The sequence below is a fragment of the Carcharodon carcharias genome, chromosome 17 (assembly GCF_017639515.1).
Source record: "Carcharodon carcharias isolate sCarCar2 chromosome 17, sCarCar2.pri, whole genome shotgun sequence".
Classification (NCBI taxonomy): Eukaryota; Metazoa; Chordata; class Chondrichthyes; order Lamniformes; family Lamnidae; genus Carcharodon; species Carcharodon carcharias.
Genome location: NC_054483.1, coordinates 21,319,070 through 21,342,317, shown reverse-complemented (window position 1 = coordinate 21,342,317; position 23,248 = coordinate 21,319,070).

The window sequence follows — 23,248 nt, the reverse complement described above, 5'->3', positions numbered from 1 at the left end:
ACAGGCTGAAGTGAAGTGTTAGCTTTGATTGACTGACATTTTTATGATGTTACAATAAGTTTGTTACTTCGAGGATGGGAGATGTGAACAGTTTATCCAGCCCTACTGTTCTGCAGGTTGCACCATTAGTTTAAAAGTTTAATTCACTCACCAAAATGGCCATCTATTTACTTTCACCACTGTTAGACCCAGGATAAAAGAGACTTCAACTAGCTTTCTTTCAATTAACTCAGAATGATTGATTTATTATAACAAGTTACAAGTTGTAAGAACTGGTTAACATAGTTGTAATCTGGAAGTACAACTGTCTGTCTCTTTGAAAATACCCCAACACACACACAAACTCACAGGACACGGATCGGGTCTCTGCAGAGATGGGCTTTGTAGAATAGGCTTTTTGGAAATAAAGGATCAAGTTTACATGGTTTCGACGCTGTCAATCTGGAGCTCACCTCATGTGAAGATGCTGATCCCACTAAATGTCTGGAGGTTCTCACCAATGGAGCTTCAGCATAGAGGAGAATATAGCCAGATCAATCCTTCTTGTCTCAGCCTCTCGGGTTTCCAAAGTTGACAAGTTCCACTGAGCTTAGGATTCTTAGCTGGATACTGACAGCCACTTTATTTCAGGCAAGCTAGGTAGCCCTTTACTTTCTCAGTTTAGTCCCAACTGAATTCAAAAACACAACTCCAAAACTTAAAGCTCATTTCTGTCATGTGATTTCCAGTAAATCACTAGCCTTTGCCATTAAACCAGTTTTTTGCCATCAATTAAAATAATTGCAATGCACACAAGCAAGCAGCTCTTCCCCAAGTACCCTGCTGGTCAGGTGATTTCTTGGAAAAGGTGACCTTCCCAGTTGAAATGTGAACTTGTGACCTTATTGTAAAAAAATCTAAATAATGCAGCTTGTGGATTTTTTTTCAATATCTGTATGTTTATTTGGACAGATTAAGAGTGTCAAGTGGGGTAAAGCTTCTGTTATTGAAGTTATGAACATCAGTATCTGATTGACACTTTTTTCAGGTTGTGAGACCAGCAGTTTTGTTCAAAGAGATTTTTGAATGGGTGTTTTCTTTTCATGAGCATTTCAAACAATTGACACTATTATTATATGGCTCATTGGTTTTGTACATTGTGCGTGGTGCGTGATTGGCCATGGAGGGAACATGGGTGCCCTGGGAGCATGGAGGGGCCATGGATCGGAGTTTTAAAATTTACCTTTCAAAAGATTCTGCAATCCAGGGGCCGTGAACCATGAGTCCTTCAGAAGCTGGCCAGACTCCACGAAAATTGTGGGTGAGGTATGAGACGCCTATCCCTAACAATGGAACTGGCCAGGTTGGGAATGCTGTCTGTGGGCTTGCTAACCACGTCCTTTCCCATAGCAAAAATTACTTGTGCAAGGAATGGGGACAGGAATCAGAAAATTTGTTCCCCTCCCCCATTTTTGAAGGTCTCTGGATTCGGCTCAACTTTGCAAAAATCCAGCCAAAGGTTTTTATTAATAGTCATGGCTTAGGACTACTTCAACGAAGCATGAATTAGAAGGTTCAAAGAATTTTTTTCCTGTGAAGTATTTTTTAAAAAAAGACTTGCATTTGTGTAGCTCCTTTCACAACCTTACGATGTCCTGAAGTGCTTTACAGCCAGTGAAGTGCTTTTGAAGTGCAGCCACTGTTATAACACGGGAGTAATGGAAGAATAAAGTATTTTTTTTGTTTGTGGAATGTTTTGCCACAGCAATAAGAGGCAATTTGATAAACATTTAAATACGAAAAACATAAAATAATATGTGGGAAGAGTAAGGGCGTAAAATTTAAGTGGGGATCTCTGATAGGGTAGCTCACATTTGCAAAGACATGATGAGTCAAATGGCGTCTTTTGTATGACTATCCCTCAAAATCTATGAGAGGTAATGGTACAAATTCTGTCCATGCAACATGGCCAAACAGATTAAAATTGATCACCAGTTTTGTGTGCAATAGAATTCAGAATATGAGGAGCATATGTTGGACTTGTTAATAATGTGTTTAATTTAGAACATTGACAGAGATGTCGTTTATACCATGGTGACCCTTAAATTCAGCTACAACCATTTTGAATAAAGATTCAACACATAATTGTCCTCCTTCCATGTAATTATTACTTGAATATTGGATACATTTTGGCCAAAATTTTTCCATCGATGAGTTGGGGGCAGGGCCCGCTCACTGACGCAAAAATGACACCCCATTTAAATCTTCAGAAAGGTGGGGGCACATTGACAGGGTAGTTAACCCAATTAAAGGCCCTGCCCGTCAGGCCAGGACCCCCAGCGGGCTTCTGAAAAAAACATGAAACCTCATCCACTGGCAGGATAAGATTTCATTTCTGATTTTAAAAAATTAATAAAGTTCTAGTCATATTTATTAACATGTCCCATCTCGTGCGACATTGTCACATGAGGGGGACATTTTAATAACTTTTTTATTTTTCTATTTTTGATGTTTATAAAGCTTTCACCGATCTCCCTGAAACAGCACTTAGTCTCAGGGAGATGAGTGCTCTTTCATACGCATGCCCAAAAGAGCCCACTTTGACAGTTGGGGAATCCCTCCCCCCGCCCCCCGCACAGCGCTTCCCTTTGGGCAGCCTGCTGGGAGGGCCTTAATTGGTCCGCCCACTCAAAATGGCGGCGGGGCCCGCTTTGGTGGCGGCAATCGGCTGCCGGCTCGCCGCCAAGTCGGTTGGGCCCACTCGCCCATCAAGGGCAAAATTCTGCCCAATATGTCTTTATCTGTGAAGGCTATTTGCAAGAACTATTTTTTTCTGGTGATCGAAATGAAGTATTTTAATTCTAGGAAACGGAATACTTTTGAGAACATCAAACACACCTAGGTCATCCGTTGTATGACTCAGTACAATAACTAGAGCACTTGTCATGTACAGAGACATTTTAAGGCAAGGCAATGGTGGCAAAAATAATTATGTGCAGTTGAGGGAAAATAAAACCAAATAGTGGCTGGAAGAGTTCAAAAAGAAGGTGCTTTATGGAGACTTTTGAAGGAGGGTAACAAGACTGAGGTGCTCGGGCAAAGAATTCCACAGAGTGTGAACTTGTGGTTGAGGAGTAGCAACTACTTGTGCTTCAACAGGATAGGAGAACAAGGGATAGACCAGTTCTATCAAGTTCTGTCGAAGGGTCATGAGGACTCGAAACGTCAACTCTTTTCTTCTCCGCCGATGCTGCCAGACCTGCTGAATTTTTCCAGGTAATTCTGTTTTTGTAAGGGATAGACCAGTGTTTGAGAAAAGGAGCTTGCATGCAGGGACACATGACTGAAGGAAATTGCCGAAACAGGATCAGGTTACACCATGAAAAGGCTCAAAGATGTGAATGAGGATCTTAAAGTCAATCTGCTGAGCTGAGCTGAGCTGTGGTGATCATGGATGCTGAACATTGACCATCGCACTTTGGAAGACATCTAGTTTGGAAGCTGGAGGCTGGGAAGAAGAGTATTTAAAGTAACAAACCTCAAGGTTTTGGTCTGGAATAATTTTATTAAAGCAGTGAGCACTGAGGTAGCAAACACTATGGAAGAATATGTCTGTAATTTTATTGTGAATTTCCTGTGACAGGAGAGCAAACAGACTGGTGACCAATTTAGGGCTAATGTCAGGCAATTCTTCATAGAAAGACTGGGCAGCGGGTGAAGAAACTTCCAAGTAGGATTAAAGGAGACAATTGCCTTGAAATTATGAAGGAAAATTGTGATAAGGACAAAGTAGTTTCTTTCTTAACAGATTAGCTCGAGTTGAATGATTTTCCTCATTATATCTAACAGTCATGCAGTGTAACACCATTTGATTATGCAGTCTTTACTTGAAGAATTCTGAAGCACAAAAGTCTAAGCATGCTGAATTAATACTGGAAATAGTGTCATTTACGCAAACACTAGCAAGTGGTCAAATTCAACTCCATCGCCCCAGCAGGTCAGTAGGCCTGATGATGATGTTCAAAAAGATGACAGAGATAATCTTAATTCAATGCCTGCATTAAAATGGTGGACAGAGGAATACTCGGAGCATGAAAACCAGCATGGACTGGTTGGGCCAAATGGTTTATTTCTGTATACTGTATATTTTATGTAAACATTAAGTTTTAGTCCACTGTAAGGAACATATCTTTTTGTTTCTGTTGGACTGTTGTAAAGAACATACCTTTTTATTTTCTGTTGGACTGTGGATTAAAATTACAATGGCTGCAGTTTGAAAGACATGTCCACTGGAACAGAATGAGAGGTATATACAATGTTCCAGTCCTGGAACAGGGTATGCCAAGAAACAGAAGATGGTGCCGGAAAGGACCAAGAGAGCTGTCTGGCAACAACAGGTTTTGTGTGAAGGCAGTACAGCAGAATAACTCCTAGCCTGAAAGGAAAAAGACATAAAACTCTTTCTCCTGTGTGTGGAAGATTGCAGTAATTCCACAATAATAGCTAGCTGGCTTTTTCTCCTCATATCTCTATAACCTTTTCTCTTTCTGAAAACCCCTGTCAAGAGTCAAAGGGGAAAATCACTGTTACAGACATTGAAAGGCAAGTGCTCAATCAGTGAACTAAATATTGAAAGTGCTGGAAGACCACCTCGTGTCATCAACAAAAACTGAAAGGAATTTGGAAGACGTCAATCAAAAATCAACCCATCGAATCCTGTTCTGGAATTGGTGCTATTGAACTGGTTTATCCCACCCTTAAAATCCAAGTTTTTGCGTGTCTTATGTGTCTTGTATGTGTGTGTATAGGGATTTAAGAAGGGGTAGAGTTTAGGTTATAGAGTTAGAAATTAGCAGTTCATATTTCTTTCTTTTGCCACTGGTTAATAGCTTGTTCAATAAACTGTTATTTACTTATTAAGTTTAAAAACCTGGTGCTGGTGTTCTATTCACCTGAATTAAACAGTTAGGTAGAATTGGGGCAATCTGGTGGTTTGATCAAACTTTTCACATTTGTCACAGCTCGAGGAACAGGTGGGCTTGATATTATAACGCACTATCCCCAGTGAGTCATGACACAACTAATATCAGCAGTATTAACCCTGGCCACAATTATTCCAGTTAATGCAAATTATTCAGACATCTTTGCAGCAGGTTGGATATTTGAATAGAACATTTATTCATTTTTTAAAAGTAGCAGCATTACACCCTTTCTTTGGGGGTGCCTACCTGAAATATTTTAGGCTTGTGTTCATGACTATCAACTAAGCGGGACTGGAACTTAAAGCTGAACTGCAATTATCAGAATTCAATTCCTTGCTTACATTTATTGTCCATGGAAAACCAATAAAGGATCCTCAGCAACAAACGGCCACTCTTGGGAATGTCAGCTTGTCTTCTGCACTGAGAATGTTAGATAATGACTAGAGAAGATGACTTTGACAGAAACCTTGCTCTTGGGGAATATCACCAGTTTAAGCAATTGATTTTCCTGCTTGCCAGTAACCATTGTCACAGTAAAACTAATTCAGTTGTAGCTTGCAACTGCCAGGAGGTGTACCATGTTGAGTGTCAGTGGGCCCCTAATGACCACCAAGGTATGAAGACTGATGTGTTCAACTTTGCAGTCAGAAAAAAACAGAGACTCTGATGTTTAATAAAAATGCATTTTTTTTTTTTACTTTTGTAGACTGTGAAGTGCTGGGTCAGCTCATCTCAGCTGAGTCAATGGTGGGGCACTGCAAGTGGGTTGAGAACTCTTTGGCTTTGGGAGGGAAAAATCTGCAAGCGTTTCTACTCCTGATCACTAACTGGTGACCATTACATGATATTTTTCTATCATGTAGGGATAGGATCAAACTCAGCCATGATGTCTCTTATGAATAAGAACATAACAATTAGGAGCATGAGTAGGTAAAATTGACCTTTGAACCTCCTCCACCATTCAGTAAGTCCACGGCTGATCTTCAACCTTCAGTTTCTTGCCTGATCCCAATATTCCTTCATTCCGTTTGTGTTAAAAAATCAATTGATCTCATTCTTGAATAGGCTTAACAGCTCAGCATGCACAGCCTTCTAGAGGAGGGAATGAAATAGAAAACATTCACTACCCTCTCAGTGAAGAAATGTCTCTTCATCTCAGTCCTAAAGGGCTGACCGCTTTTGGAAAGTCTGCAGAAGTTCAACTACTTCCACATATGCAGAATGATGTTTTGGATGAGCTACCAGAAGTATACTGGTATCCACATAGTCATCCCCACCAGCAGTTACCAGCTTGAGACAAGAAGAGGAGGCACCTTCCATTCAGTTGACAGAGGAATGTTGCCTGGAACACGAGACCACCCTACCCTTTTTCAAATGGTGCAGTGGAATTTTTATTGGAATTTCTGAACCAACAGAATAGGCAAGCAAGCTCTTGGTAGAGCACCTCACCTGAAAGACTACACCTCTGACAATACAACACTCACTCAGTACATCACCATAGTTAGCCACAGATTCTGGTTCTGACCTTGCATCCTTTGCATTGGCTGAGAGAGTTATAATTGGAGCCAAGTTGATGCCTCCCTCAGCAATAGTTTGTTCTACCTACAAGCATTGTCTGCTACGTGATTCACCTTTAATTTGATTCTGTTGCTTTCTCATATAAGCTTCCCTCAGTCAAATAAGTAAAACAATATTATTAGATTGAGTGTATTGCTTACACATTGAAAATTACATTCCTTGATGTTAAAGTCAGTCTTTATTGCATAAGATCAATAAAATTTTAAGAGTTCAGAAATCTTGAAGTTCCTATTTTAAAATGGCCTTCTTGTGCACGTCCAGTTATTCTTTATTTTTTTCTCCTTTCTCAGTAATATCCTCAACTTCTAATCAACGCTGCATATATTCCCAACATTTATTTCCCCTTTGTCTTTCTTCTCTTCCCATAGTGGACTTTGGCCCAAGGTTATTTCTGAGGAGGATTTTTCCCTCGTCGGGTGGGCTCGGCAGGGGCAGTCGGGGGTAAGCCGACCGCTGCCCACAATCGGGGCTGGCGCACGATTTCGCATCAGTGGGCCAATTAAGGCCCACCCAGCATGAGTCGTGTATGGCAGCGCTCAGCAGTGTGTGCGGGGGGAGGAGGGCTAGCATGAACTTCCTTCATGTTTTCTATTCGCTGGAAAAGCTCCCTCAGGGAAATGAAGAGTTTTAAACATTAAAAATAAAGATTTTTAAAATGTTATAAAACATGTCCCCTCATGTGAATCTGTCACATGAGCAGGGATATATTATAAATGAAATGTTAACATTTTAATTTTATTTTTATTTGCTGTTATAAACCTCGTTCCGCCCGTGAATGAGGTTTCCTAAAAAATGCAAAGGCTGCTTGGCCTTTCCGCCTGCCCACCAACCCTAAGGTTGAATGGGCAGCGAAAAATTTATTTCAATTGCCTTTTTATTGGCCTTAATAGGCCTTTTAATTGTTGGTGCGCGTGCTGTTGACTCCAGTGCACGCCCGCCTACCGAAATATCGCGCGATGACATCGGGACGCTCGCCCAATATCGTCGCGTGTCATTTTATGCTCGGTTGGGTCGGGTGTGTGCGCTAAAATTCTGGCCTACAGGTATCTACCACTCTTCAGGAGAAAAATTAGGGGGCTGAGGTGCACTGAACCAGTAAACCGCAGCCTGATCACGTAGGTTTGCCAATTTAGGGAATCACCTTATCCTGATGTCCATGATGTTTACAGAAGATCAGTCACAGAAATATCCACCTGACATTTGCTTGCAAGGGCACCTAGCCTATTGTAGCACTCCTGACGTGAACCCAACTGAGACCAAATAACTCCTCATCAAACAGGGATTATGTGAGCCTGTGTGGCTCAGTATCAAATTATTTTATCCAATTGCAACATGGATCTCATACAATATTTAAGATCAGAGAAATAAGCAGTAAATAAGTTGAAGAAGTAATTCAATGAGGATTTTTAAAAATCCCTCTGTGGCTTTACAAGAAATAATGTACTATACTCTTAATTTATTCATAATTTCAGCCTAACCTTCACGAAAAGTATTTATAATGCAAAGGCCAATTATTTGCGTAAATTTGCTGCTCTCTTTATGATATATACATGGCAGTGTTTCAGTTCCTCCACTTGAAATAAAACTTAAGTGAGCCAACATTGATACAGTAGGAGGATTTGTGGATGGTCCCCTACTACACTAAGTTTGTGTAAGTGTAAGCCTGTATCAATCTGCTCCTGATAATTCAGTTATTCTTGTGCTTAAAAGAAAATATTTAAATTAAGCAATGTAAATTTTGAGTGAGAAGTTAGTGCTAAAAATTTAATTATTAATAATTCAAATTAAGTTGATAAATTTATAGTAAATGTAATTTAGAAATATTCCCTTAGCGATGAGTATCTGATGCTCCAATTGCAAATCAGAGAATCACTAGCCCAAATCTTGCTGGAGAGGGGCATCTTGCGGTGTGTGCCGTGAGTTACAGATTTCCCTGCCCCTTCAGGTTAATTTTTTTTTGTGCCATCTTTTGCTGAAAGTTGCAAGTTGATAATAACACAGTGAAGACAATGGGGCATCTGGGACTTGAGTGATAAAGCCTATCTCCTTAACCAATGACATTTAAGATTGAGAAGGAAACAGCGATGATGGAAAAGGACAGGGGGAGTAGAGTCAAATCAAGTCCAGAAAGGTAAATAAATAGAGGTGAAAAGATTAGATTCAGATTCAGAAAGAAGGGACAGAAAGGAAAAATCTAAAATTAACTCTTCTACCAATCTTTAGGAAAAATGTAAAATTGTGGGGATGGGGTTGAACAGTTTAAATTGTTCAATTTTTGGGTCAGAAAGATTGATATGCATTAACATTTAGCAGGTTGTTAGATGGGTACTTTAGCTCTTAATCATCAGCCCGAACCATTTACGATGAATTTAATGGGCAATGAATGTGAAAATTCAATCATTCTCAAAAATAAGGGGAAGATAAGAGGGTGACATCATTTGTGCGAAACAATCAGCAAGTTCTGGGGATTAGCAACTCACAATGTACTTCTTAATCCCCTGAACCTGCTTGCCAATTTACACATGAAGAATGGCATGCACCATTAACATGCCATTATCTTTTCCCAATAAGATCTGGTCCTGTCTATGTCCATCATAAGAAGGATAGCAATGCATCCCTTGTAAACACAGAGGTTAATTTTCCAGGTTTAGTTGAGAAAACCAATCAATATGATAGAAGTTACAAATTGACAGGCTCACAGCATGAACAAGACATACTGGGAGGTTAAAGGAAAGAGCCACCTTGCAACCTACCAGTTATCTGTACCAAATATCAAAGGGCATCCTGAAAAGAGGAATAATGAGGCATCTGAAAAAATATTGATGTATAGGAAATCAGGACCTTTAATGGCTGGGCTGTGCTTCAACAATTTTATAGCATTCCTTGAAGATTTAATAGTCTTTATAGATGGGGATCACAGTGACTGTTGCTTTTTTAGCCAAAAGCTTTAACTCCAGATGGGGTCAATAACAAAGGCAGCCTCCTAAGAATATTCTTATTCCACTGCACCAGTAGAAATCTTTTCATTTCCCATCTTGTCAACTCTTTGTCGATTTGATGTGTCCTGCAAGGATCTACTCCCAATTCAATCCATCTACTTTTCGTACACATTTGACTAGACACTTTTATTCTGGCAGTTTGGATTGGATTTGAATCCAAGTTCCAGAAATGAAAGCATACTTGGCAAATCCACCGCAGCACCCCATCTGTTGTAAGTGACTTGCTACGTATTCACTGGATGGTATTCTGCAACTTCTGCAAGCTTAAAGTGCACTAAATAATTGTAGGTCAGGCAGACCTGGTTGTCACAAATGGTGATGCCTGAATAAGGAGTGTGCAGCATATATAGCAAGAAAGAATGACTTGCATTTATATCCTGCCTTGCAGAACCTCGGGACACCCCAAAGCACTTTACAGCAAATGAATTACTTTTTGCATGTTGTCACTGGTGTAATGCAAGGAAACAGAGAAAGCAAATAGTGTATAGTGAGGTCCCCCCAAAATGTGATGACCAGATTATTGGCTGAGAGATAAATATTGGCAAGGACACAGAGATAACTGCCCTTTGAAATAGAGCTATTGGATCTTTTGTGCCCACCTGAGAGGGAGTTCCTCTGTTTAACATCTCATCTGAAAGACAGCACCTCTGACAGCGCAGCTTTCCCTCAGTATGGCACTGGAGTGCCAAACTAGATTTTGTACTCAGGTTTTTGAATCGGGACTGAACCTATGGCCTTCTAACTCAGAGGCAAGAGTGTTACCACTGAGTCACGGGTGCCATCTCAGTTTAATATTTTATAGCTTATACGCAGATGTTGTACCTCTATTACTAAAGACCCATTGTGGCACCATACCTCCCATTTTAGGTTCCATTGAGTATCAAGTCACAATCTTTTCACTTCTGTGTTGAACTCAATGGCAAACAGAAATCAGACCAAGTTAATTATGACCAGCCAATACAGTTCATTTCATGTTTCCACTGAAGTGGAATTTCACTGTCAATGAATGAAATTTGAATTGTCAGACTGGATGACTTTCTTGTTTAGGTTTTGCCTGTGAGCCAGAGTGAAGCATAACACTAAAAAAGAATGGTATATAGGAACACAGTGACAGTTACTTAGTTAAAATCCAGCTTGCAGGTGAAAAACAGGTATTAGAAAAGCTAATGGGATGCTGGACTATATAATGGCCTCACCCCCTCACAATCTCTGCAAACTCCTCCAATCCTACAAGCCTCCACTTCTGGTCTCTTGCACATTCCCAATTTTAAATGCTGCACCACTGGCATCAGTGTCTTCAGCTGCCTGGATCCTGAACTTTGGAACTTCCTCCTTAAACCTCTCTGCCTCTCTCTTCTCCTTTATGTCATGCCTTAAAAAGTAGCAAATTTTTGGCCGCCTGTCTGAATATCTCCTGAAGTGATTCGGTGATAATGCTCTTGTGAAGTGTCTTGGGATGTTTTACAATGTTAAAGGTGCTATGTTGAGTTGCTGTTGGACTAAATACAAGGGGTACAGGAAATAAGAATAAGGAGGTCTTGCTACATGTGTGTAGAATACTCAGATTATGGACTCTCTCCTCCATCCCCACACCTTTCCGATCCCCCCTTTTCCAATAATTTATAACTTTTAAAAATTTTTTTTTCTTTTCCCACCTATTTCCATTATTTTTAAATGTATTTCCATCCATTGTTTTATCTCTACCTTTTAGCCTATTTCGATCCCTTCCCCCCACCCCACCCCCACTAGGGCTATCTGTCACTTGCTCATCCTGCTTTCTACTCTTAATGTCATCATTAGCACATTCCACAGCTAATTTCACCATCGTCAACACCTCTTTGTCCTTTTGTCTATGACATCTTTGGCAATCTCTTCTTTGCCTCCACCTATCACTGGCCCTCTATCCAGCTCTATCTGTCCCAACCTCAACCAGCTAATATTTCACCTCATTCCTATATTTCTTAGTCCTGCTGAAGAGTCATACAGACTCGAAACATTGTCTGTATTCCTCTCCGCAGATGCTGTCAGACCTGCTGAGTTTTTCCAGCTATTTTTGTTTTGGTCATTGTGAGTGTATCGGCCTATAGGGAGTCCAGGAATACCTCAGAAGGCTGATGTGAATAAGCTGTAAAGAGAGACTGGGGAAATTTGGATTATAATCTCCTGAATCAAGAAAGTTAAGGGATGATCTGATTAAGATGTCTAAATTAATGAACAGAGCTTACAAGGTAGATAAAAAATAACTCTACTCTCTTAACAGGGATTCCAGAACAAAGCGACAAAATCCTAACATTAGAATGAAAGCAGTTGAAAGCAAATCCAGAAAAAAAGCTTTCACACAAAGGATGAGAATATGGAATGCATAATGCCTCAGGGCTATAGATGCAGAATCAACTGAGCCATTTAAAAAGGAGATGGATGTTTGAGACTTACAGGTAGTCAGAGATATGCAAATGAACACAAGTAATTGAGATGGAAGGCTGAAGTGCTGGTAAAGGAGGCTCAATGGACTGAATATCCTTTTCTTGTGTCCCATATCCCATCCTTTCAACCATTTCTGGGGATGATTTGCAAAAGCACATTTACAATGCCACTGCTAAGTGACTACAATAGTTCTCTACCCAACTGTACCACAAGGTCAGGTTGAAATAATTATACTCAGAGGAGCCACAAGGGCTGCTGTAATTCGCAGAGTCCAGCTTAGGGCTGAATGAATATCAGCAATTCACTTCGGGAGTTTTATATAAATAATTAAACAGTGCTGTAAATGCACTGCACAGTGGCATTTCTTGACAATGTTGCAGTGTTAGCTTAAGCACCGCTGCACGTCATTGTGAGAGTCAGCCGAGAATACAAATTGCACTTGTTAAGCGTGGAGTGAGCACACTAAACACAATTGTAGCAATTAGGAATATTCAAAGAGAGGGTAAGAAAAGCTCATCAGGCCTATCCATCAGATAGGTTTGTGGAAAACCCTTTTCAGCCCCAGCAATACTAATTCCTGGAAGAAAGGGAGGGAACCAGGAAAATCACTGGGAAAATCCCTCCTAACTCCACAGGGCAATCAGGCAGACTCTAAGAGACCATGGTTAACCATACTCTATATTTTAGGTGAACCCACACATCTGATATAACTGATTGTCCTCCCTCAGGCACTGTCCTCTATTCTAGGGCTGTCGCACACCCACACTTAGGACAGTTACTGATTAACCAGATTGTTTAAAACAAGAGCTCAGGGCCACTTGTGATTTACTTTCCCTCACCTACAGTGCCAAGCTGACCTTCTGCTTCCTGCACTTGAGGCTGATAATTGGAAAACATAGGATATTGATGGAACGATTTCAAAAGAGGAGAGAAAGCAGAAGAGAGAATAAAGGAGAATAAACTGTTCCTTTTTTTGAGAAGCACATGGTGGTGCTGTATAAAATACCTGTGGACTGGCCATTGGGCAAGTCACTTTCCTCAGAAGACGAAGAGGTTCATAATTACCTACTGAGCTAGCAGGGAAATAAAATCTCAAAGGTCGTGCAAAATAATTACATGGAATAAGATGAAAAGAATAATTGAAGTCACAGCTTGAGCTGGCAGCTGGTGGAACCAGTCCATTGACCACCAGCTTGAGTATGAACAAAAAGTGCCTTCAATTCACCAGCACTGAGCTTTGAGTGTTTATGTCACTGGTAATAAGGGTACTTCAGCAGGATTTACTCCACATGCTAAAGGAAGAAATGTGAAACAGAAACACTTGATAATAATTATACATCAGGTGAGGTAAGTAAGAGTGATGCTGCAGCTTTAATCAGTTATTCCGATTCACGTTTAATTAATAGTTTTAGACTTGTTTTCTTTTGGTCCTTAAATATTAAGTATGCTCCTTGCCCAGTGTGGTACTGAATTAAATATAGCTAAAGAATGATCTGCATGATCCCTGCTGTGCATTCAACTGACCAGTTGGTGTGACAACCACCTGAGGTCATGAAAAGCCAAGCGAGGTTCCTTCTCCTGATCATTATCCAGCTATCCCTGCAGGAACTGCATACGTGTCAGTGTTGCAAGGATATGGGTTAGGCTGTGATATCCACTGTGCTCAACTGGTCTGATAACACCTATTGTCTTGGCATGCCTCATAGAACCATATCACAACAATGAGTATTGCTGAAAAAAGAAACATGCTGTCAAAGATTTTTGTCTTGCACTCATCAGGAAAGATTCACAAGAATAGCAAATCTCAAAGGGAATTATGTATACTGCTTGAGAGGAGGGTGCTTGATTAGTTGGCAGATAGACTCTGATTGGTAGAGGCATTGCCATGGAGAATGCACCATAAAACAGTTAACTGCCATGGGGAATGATTGCAGGGAATAGCTGTTCCCTAATTTTTTTTTAGTTGACAAAGATGCAATGCGTGAACATGTTCTTTCTGTTTGCAAAGTACTGGGCCCTGTGTGTGAAAATATCTAGCACATGTAAGTGAGCCACACTATGAGCCAAACTGATAATTTTAAATTACTTGTCACTGTAATACTTTGCACTATCAGGATTGCTCAGCAAGTGTTGTCCAACTGTGGAATCACATCTAATGATGGACACCATGTTCTCAATTTTTCAAGAATGGACTAGTTGAGTACGGTCAGTACTTTGCCTGTCGTGAACAGCCAAAGAGACCTGCTGTTTGATGTGATCACAAGTCTCTGGGATGTATATACCTAGCATTATACTGGCACTAAAATTCATAACCTATATTACTTCTTTGTGTGGCAGGCAGAATGTCTCTTTGGCTTGACAGCAACCTCATGTTAGTTCAGCATCTTCTGGAAAGGGAGAAGAGATAGTGGCAGGAGAAAAAGACAGTTAATTTTATGTTGCTCCTCCAATTCTGGCCTCTTGCATATCTCCAGTTTTAATCAGTCCACCATTAGCTGCCTTGGCTTCAGCTACCGAAGTCCTAAGCTCTGCAATTCCTTCCTGAACCCCTCTTCCTCTCTACCTTTCTCTCCTCCTTTAAGATGCTCCTTAAAATTTACCTCCTTGACCAAACTTTTGCTCATCTGTCATAATATCTCTTTATGTGATTCAGTGTAAAATTTTGTTTGATTGGACTCCTGTGAATCACTCTGGGATGATTTTCCATGTTGTTTTAAATTCATTCTTGAGATGTGGGCTTTGCTGGCTGGGCCAGCATTTATTGCCCAGACCTAATTGCCCTTGAGAAGGTGGTGGTGAGTTGCATTCTTGAACCGCTCAGTCTGTGTGGTGTAGGTACACCCACAGTGCTCTTAGGAAGCAAGTTCCAGGATTTTGACCCAGCGACAGTGAATATGGTAATATATTTCCATGTGGAACATTTCCTACAGATTGGAGGGTAGCTAATGTAACCCCACTATTTAAAAAGGGAGGTAGAGAGAAAACAGGGAATTATAGATCAATCAGCCTGACCTCAGTAGTGGGGAAAATTCTAGAGTCCGTTGTAAAAGATTTAATAGCTGAGCACGTGGAAAACAGTGGCAGAATCGGATACAGTCAGCATGGATTTATGAAAGGGAAACCATGCTTGACAAATCTACTGGAATTTTTCGAGGATGTAACGAGTAGAGTTGATGAAAGGGAGCCAGTGGATGTGATTTATTTGGACCTTCAGAAGGCTTTCGACAAAGTCCCACATAAGAGATTGGCATGTAAAATTAAAGCTCGGGGGATTGTGGGTAGTATATTGAGATGGATAGAAAACTGGTTGGCAGAAAGGAAACAAAGAGTAGAAATAAACAGGTCTTTTTCTGAATGTCAGGCAGTGACTAGTGGGGAACCACAGGATTGGTGCTGGGACCCCAGCTATTCACAATATATATTAATGATTAAATGAAAGAACTAAATGTAATGTCTCCAAATTTGCAGATGACACAAAACTGGGTGAGAGGGTGAGCTGTGAGGAGGATGCAGAGATGCTTCAGTGTGATTTGGAAAAGCTGAGTGAGTGGGCAAATGCATGGCAGATGCAGTATAATGTGGATAAATGTGAGGTTATCCACTTTGGTAGCAAAAACAGGAAGGCAGATTATTATCTGAATGGCCAAAAATTGAGAGAGGGGAATGTGCAACGAGACCTGGGTGTCCTCGTACACCAATCATTGAAGGTAAGCATGCAGATGCAGCAGGCGATAAAGAAGGCAAATGGTAAGCTGGCCTTCATAGCCAGAGGATTCGAGTACAAGAACAGGGATGTCTTGCTGCAATTGTACAAGGCCTTGCTGAGACCACACCTGGAGTATTGTGTGCTGTTTTGGTCTCCTTATCTGAGGAAGGATGTACTTACTATAGAGGGAGTGCAACGAAGGTTTACCTGACTGATTCCTGGGATGGCGGGATTGACACATGAGGAGAGATTGAGTCGGTTAGGATTATATTCTCTGGAGTTCAGAAGAATGAGAGGGATCTCATAGAAACCTATAAACTTCTAACAGGACTAGACAGGGTAGATGCAAGAAGGATGTTCCCGATGGTGGGGGAGTCCAGAACCAGGGGTCACAGTCTGAGGATACGGGTTAGACCATATAGGACTGAGATGAGGAGAAATTTCTTCTCCCAGGGAGTGGTGAACCTGTGGAATTCATTACCACAGAAAGTAGTTGAGGCCAAAACATTGTATGTTTTCAAGAAGGATTTAGATATAGCTCCTGGGGCGAAAGGGATCAAAGGATATGGGGAGAAAGCAGGAGCAGGCTACTGAGCTGGATGATCAGCCATGATCATAATGAATGGCGCAGCAGGTTCGAAGGGCCGAATGGCCTACTTCCACTCCTAGTTTCTATGTTTCTATGTTATGTAAATCAAGACGGTGAATGACTTGGAGGGGAACTTCCAGGTGGCGGTGTTCCCACTTATCTGCTACCCTTATCCTTCTAGATGGTAGTGGTTGTGGGTTTGGAAGGTGCTGTTGAAGGATCCTTGGTGAATTCCTGCAGTGCGTCTTGTAGATGGTACACACTGCTGCTACTGTGCGTTGGTGGCGAAGGTAGTGAATATTTGTGAATGTGGTGCCAATCAAGCAGGTTGCTTTGTGCTGGATGGTGTCAAGCTTCTTGAGTGTTGTGGGAGCTGCACTCATGGAGGCTAGTGGAAAGTATTCCATTGCATTCCTGACCTGTGCCTTGTAGATGGTGGACAGGATTTGGGAAATCAGGAGGTGAGTTACTCGCTGCACGATTCCTAACCTGTGACCCGTTCTTGTAGCTTCAGAATTTATTTGACTGGTCCAGTTCAGTTTCTTGTCAATGATAACCCTCAAGATGTTGATATAGGGGGATTCCACTATGGTAATGCCATTGAACATCAAGGAATGATGGTTGGATTCTCTCTTGTTACAGATGGTCATTGCCTGACACTTGTGTGGCATGAACGTTATTTGCCACTTGTCAGCCCAAGCCTGGATATTGTCCAGGTCTTGCTGCATTTGGACATGGATTGCTTCAGTATCTGAAGAGTCGTGAATGGTGCTGAACATTGTGCAATCATCAGCGAACATCCCACTTCTGACCTTATGATGGAAGGAAGGTCTTTGATGAAGCAGCTGAAGATAGTTGGGCCTTGGACACTACTCTGAGGAACTCATGCAGTGATGTCCTGAAGCTGAGATGACTGACCTCCAACAACCACAACCGTCTTCCTTTGTGCTAGTCCTGACTCCAACCAGTGGAGAGTTATCCCTCTGATTCCCATTGACTTGAGTTTTTCTAGGGCTCCTTGATGCCATTCTCGGTCGAATGCAGCCTTGATGTCATTCTCACCTCACCTTAAAGGCTCTATAGAAATGCAAGTTGTTGTTGGGGAGAAAGACATTTTTCTCCCAGTGCAACTTAGACCATGTGCACTGAGGAAGCACGTAGGTGAGCTATTGCCAACTGTCTGCCCATGACGTTATGCACCAGTTGCTAGGAAATGGATGGGACAACATAAATCAGATGATCTTTGATATTTCCTGTGGTGTTCAGTTCATCCAAATGACCTTAGTTAATGTCTGCTGTTAATAATCTGTATTTAGCTCAGTGTCTCGGCCTAGTTTCTGATCAAATGCTTGTCTGGCCCCCCCAGATCAGTGCCTCTGCTTATTGTCAACTCCCTGCTTCAGAAGGACAAATATACACTTGAAGGATAGAATATAAATAATTATCCAAGATTTGAAGAAGATGGAAGTGGAGGGCAGAGAGTGGGAAACATAAGCAACATCAAAGAATATGAGAGATCCTGTACTTGTGCTCATGCTCTGCTCAATTTTCTGTCCTGGTTAGATCCTGCACCTCACCAGGTTCTGACCAGGATCAAGCAGAGGCTTTGTATGGAAACCAGATATGAAGTAGAGGTCAGGTGCTAAGCAGGGACTTGGATCTGAACAGAGACAGCTCCAGGTGGGATGCAGGCACTAAGGAAGGGGCCACATTGAGCTGGACCTCTAACTGACCCATGCCAGTGCCTGTTAAGACAGTTCATTACATGGATGTGATAGGAGGGCACCATGTAAAGGTCAGGCGATAAGCGCAAATTTGATATCTGTACCTTTGTGGCCCTACTACATTACTTTTAATTAATGTCATGTTGTTGCAAAAAAAATCTGAATTCAATTTTTTAATGCCACCCACTACGAACAGGATTATTTATGGTTGAAGCACCAAACACTAATTCAGGTAATGGGAAAATAGCCAAACTTATGTTCCATCATGTTATAAATAGTACAGCAATAATACTGGATAGTCCAAGATTCTGCATGATTATTTTCAACTCAAATATACATATATAATATAGATATATACTCTGCCTAGACATTATTTGTGTAAATCCCCTGAGTTTCTTCTGTTCAATGAACTGAGCATCCAAGCAAGAACAATCACCACAGTCCAGCAACAATCTTTCCCAGGTAACCAGTGCTATGAAGGAGACTGAGTGCAGCCAATTCCAGTTCCGATCTGTGCTGCAATTTAACACAAAAAAAACTGAGGGAATCTATTTTGGCTCAGGAAAAGATCAGGCATAATCAACAAGCATTGAATAATGAACCAGCACTAACTGCTTTTTTTTCCACATTCATTCTCAGGATATTAGCGTCACATCCAAGGCCAGAATTTATTGCCCATGCCAAGTGGCTCTGGATATATCTAAGTGACTTGCTCATTCACTTCAGAGATCAGACAAGTGTTAAACTCTATAGGATGAAACTGGAGTCATGTACAGGCCAGATGGGGTATGGACAGCAGGTTTCCTTCCCTGAAGGACATTAGTGAACCAATTGGATTTTTATGATAATACGATGGTTTGTGAATTTTAGTGATACCAGATTTCTTTTAAAAGCTCAATTCCAAATTTTCAAACTGCCATAATGGGAATTAACTTATATTCTTCTCAATAATTAGTCCAGAAGCATAACCACTATGCCACTGGACCCATGCAGAAACAGCAATCATTCGGCTTCCTCAGTCATGAGAATAGCACTGTTTTCAAACCAGCAATATTCCAGATTTCACCTGTAGTCTGCCCTGAGCTCGCTGAACTCTGTGCAGTACAACCTCTCCTGACCTTGCCAGCTCTAAACCTTTCATTCCAAAAGGGGCGAACCAAAGTGGTAATGATTGAAATTGACAGGATTGGAGAATCTTAACATGTATTATTGTGGATTATACTGACAGCTTACTGAATTTTCAATTTGTTCTTTTTCACAGTTGAGTTTTGCTCTTTCATTTCAGTCGACTGAACTGGTCAAATTTTGTCATAACAGATAGGCTTTGAAGCATTTGCTTTGCTGCAGAGATTGTGTTGCAGGGCAATTTCATCAGCAAGCAGGTGATAAATGTACTTTTGGTGGTTTAACACAAAAATGTTGCCCTATGATTCTATCCCTTCTAGTTCTCTTCTAGTCCTCAGCTTGACAAGTAAAGTTGCAGTTCTAGAGTGAGTCTGCATTGTTTATGCTTCACCCTAAAGAGCCTTGTGGTTCAGTTCCAAGCTTCCCCTGTGTCTGAGTTGGAATGTCCCAGGTTCAAGTCCCACCCCAGTGATAATTGGATCCAAGCCAGATGGTGAAGTATGAAGCTGGACAGAAATCCTTTTCATGATAGTTGGTTTGTTTACAGGTTGAAGCATTACATATGTCTGCCTCCAATCTACTAATTCACCCAGTGTCCCAGCAGTGCTTCTTTAAACTCTTTTGAAGATCAATGAAATGGACTAATTAACAACTTTACTAATTAACAACTTTACTAATTAAACAAATTGACAGCCCTTAAAGGAGCACTGTAACGAAAGACCAAACTTTCAAGGAAACTTATATAATTAAATTAAAATGTTGTTTCTGGGGCTGATGAAGCATTCCAGCCTCTATGATGCCCACTGGTCTCAAAGGCCTCAAGCATACCAGTGGACACCGTGTGCTCCCTTTCCAGGGATACCCAGGTGTGGATGTAGACACAAGTGAGGGGCAGACAGTCAGGCTGGGCGACTCCCCTCAACTGTAGTCCCTCTTTATAGACTCATTGGTAAAAACAAAATCAATATATTAAATTAAAATTAATAAATGAGAGGGGGTAAACAGACTTCGGTGGAGCACTGTAACTGAAACAAAAGTGTAAAACGAAACTTACGAAATCAAATTAAAATATCATTTCCGGAAGTGATGATGCACTGCAGGCCCCTCCCCCACCACCCCCCGTCACGGAAGGTCTCTAGCACGCTGGTGGACACCCCGTGCTCCCTCTCCAGGGCCACCCGGCCATGAATATAGCTGTGGTAGAGGAGCAGTCGGGTCGGGTGGCACCCCTCAACTGCAGTCCCTCTTTATACATGTTCAAGACACTTAATCTATCAATATCCTCTGCCTGTTTATCCTTAACCTTAACAATACAATGAACATCACATGAACATCCAAGATGTAACAACCATGGAGCCTGGTTCACGATGAAGTTCAGCAGGTTGATAATCAGCCTGTTAATCCTTCCAACTATTCCCCAAGGGAAAAGGAGTGTTTGAAGATGTGAAAAGGACAGCAATGGTTCCCCCTCAGCCGACACGACCAACACCATCAAAAACAGATTGTGGACAAATAAGTTGGCCAGTTTTCCACAAAACAGCTGGCTTCAAAGTAATTCATTGTACATGGATCAGTTTGAGATGTGTTGGAGGGCATGATAAGGCACTATAAAAATGCAAAACAAAAACAGAATTACCTGGAAAAACTCAGCAGGTCTGGCAGCATCGGCGGAGAAGAAAAGAGTTGACGTTTCGAGTCCTCATGACCCTTCGACAGAACTTCTGTCGAAGGGTCATGAGGACTCGAAACGTCAACTCTTTTCTTCTCCGCCGATGCTGCCAGACCTGCTGAGTTTTTCCAGGTAATTCTGTTTTTGTTTTGGATTTCCAGCATCCGCAGTTTTTTTGTTTTTATCTCTATAAAAATGCATGTGTGTCTCTGTCTCAATTGAACAAGGAACATTCATATAAACATAGAAATGAGGAGCAGGAGCCTTTGACCCCTCGAGCCTGCTCCGCCATTTGATAAGATCATGGCTAATCTGATTGTGGCCTGAATTCCACCTTCCTGCCTAGTCCATATATCCTTTGACTCCCTTGTAAATCAATAATCTATCTAACTCAGCCTTAAAAATATTTAATGGCCTTGCCTCCACTGCTGTCTGGGGAAGAGAATTCCAGACTAATGATGCTCTGGGAGAAAAAAAATCCTCCTCATCTTCGTCTTAAATGGGAGACCCCTTATTTTTTAAATGTGCCCCCTAGGATATAGAATCTTCAGGGCAAGACAGGGGAGAGGGTAAAAGAGGAGGAGGCATTGCATTATTAGTTAAGGAGTCCGTTACTGCAGTAAGGAGAGATGATATCTTGGAGGGGGCATCGAATGAAGCTTTGCGGGTAGAGCTTAGAAATAAAAAAGGGGCAGCCACATTGTTAGGTGTTTATTTTGGACCCCTAGATAGTCAGCAGGAAATTGAGGAGCAAATACGTGCACAATTTGCGGAGGTGCATAAAAACAATAACAATAGGGTAATTATATTAGGTGATTTCAACTTTCCCAACATTAATTGGGATAGACATAGTGTTCAGGGCTTGGATGGAGTGGATTTCTTGAAATGTGTACAGGAGAACTTTTGAGGTCACTACGTAGAGGGTCTGAGGGTCCAACAAGGGACAGTGCATTGCTGGACCTAATTCTGGGGAATGAAGCCGGACAGGTGGCTGAGGTGGTGCTGGGCGAGCATTTTAGTGATAGCGACCACAACATGGTACAATTTAAGTTTGTTACAGACAAAGAAATCGACAAGTTGCAAAAAAATGTTTTGGATTGGGGGAGAGTGGATTTTAGTAAAATAAGGCAGGATCTGGCCAAGGTAGACTGGGAACAGTTACTTGTGAGGAAATCTACAGAGGAACAGTGGTGTTCAGAAAGGAAATGGGGAGGGTACAGGCTCAAAATGTTCCCTCTAGGGTGATAGGAAGGAGTAACAAGCCCAGAAAACCATGGATGACCAGAGATATTCAGTTTACGATGAGAAGGAAAAGAGAGGCTTTTAGCAGGTACAAGGGAAGCAAATCAGCAGAGGCATTAGTGGAGTACAGACAGTGCAGGGTGGAGCTTAAGAAAGCAATTAGGAGAGCAAAGAGAGAATATGAGAAAGCTCTGGCTGGTAAAAGTAGGGAAAATCCCAAGATATTCTATAAGTATATCAATGGGAAGAGGGTAACCAGGGAAAGAGTAGGGCCCATAAGGGACCAAGAGGGCAATCTATCGGTGGAGCCAGAGGACATCACTAGAGTGTTGAATGAATACTTCTTGTCCGTCTTCACCCAAGAGAATAAGGATGAAGGTATCGAACTTGGGGAGAGAGACTGCGAGGTTCTTAAGCAAATTGATATTGGGAGTGACAAGGTATTGGAGGTGTTGGCAGGCTTTAAAATGGACAAATCTCCAGGTCTAGATGATTTGTGTCCCAGACTGCTGAGGGAGGCAAGGGAGGAGATTGCAGGGGCTCTGACCCAAATTTTTAATTCCTCTCTGGCCACAGGGGAGGTACCAGAGGACTGGAGAACGGCTAAAGTGGTTCCACTATTTAAGAAGGGTTGTAGAGATAAGCCAGGGAACTACAGGCCAGTGAGTCTCACATTAGTGAAACTAGAGGAGAAAGTTCTGAAGGAGAGTATCTATCTCCACTTGGAGAGGCAAGGTTTGATCAGGGATAGTCAGCATGGCTTTGTCAGAGGGAGGTCAAGCCTAACAAATTTGATTGAATTTTTTGAGGAGGTGAACAGGTGTATAGATAAGAGTAGTGCAGTAGATGTAGTTTATATGGATTTCAGCAAAGCCTTTGACAAGATGCCATATGGGAGACTTATAAAGAAGGCAAAGGCACATGGGATACAGGGTAATTTGATAAGGTGGATTCAAAATTGGCTTAGTTGTAGGAGGCAGAGGGTAATGACAGAGGATACTTTAGTGACTGGAAGCCAGTGTCCAGTGGCTTACCACGGGGATCTGTGCTTGGACCCCTATTATTTTTTCATTTATATAAACGACATAGATGACTATGAGGGGGTATAGGATTAGTAAGTTTGCTGATGACACAAAGATTGGCCAGGTGGTTAACAGTGAGGTTGAGTGTCTTGAGCTACAGGAAGATATAGATGGGATGGTCAAATGAGCAGATAAGTGGCAGATGGAAT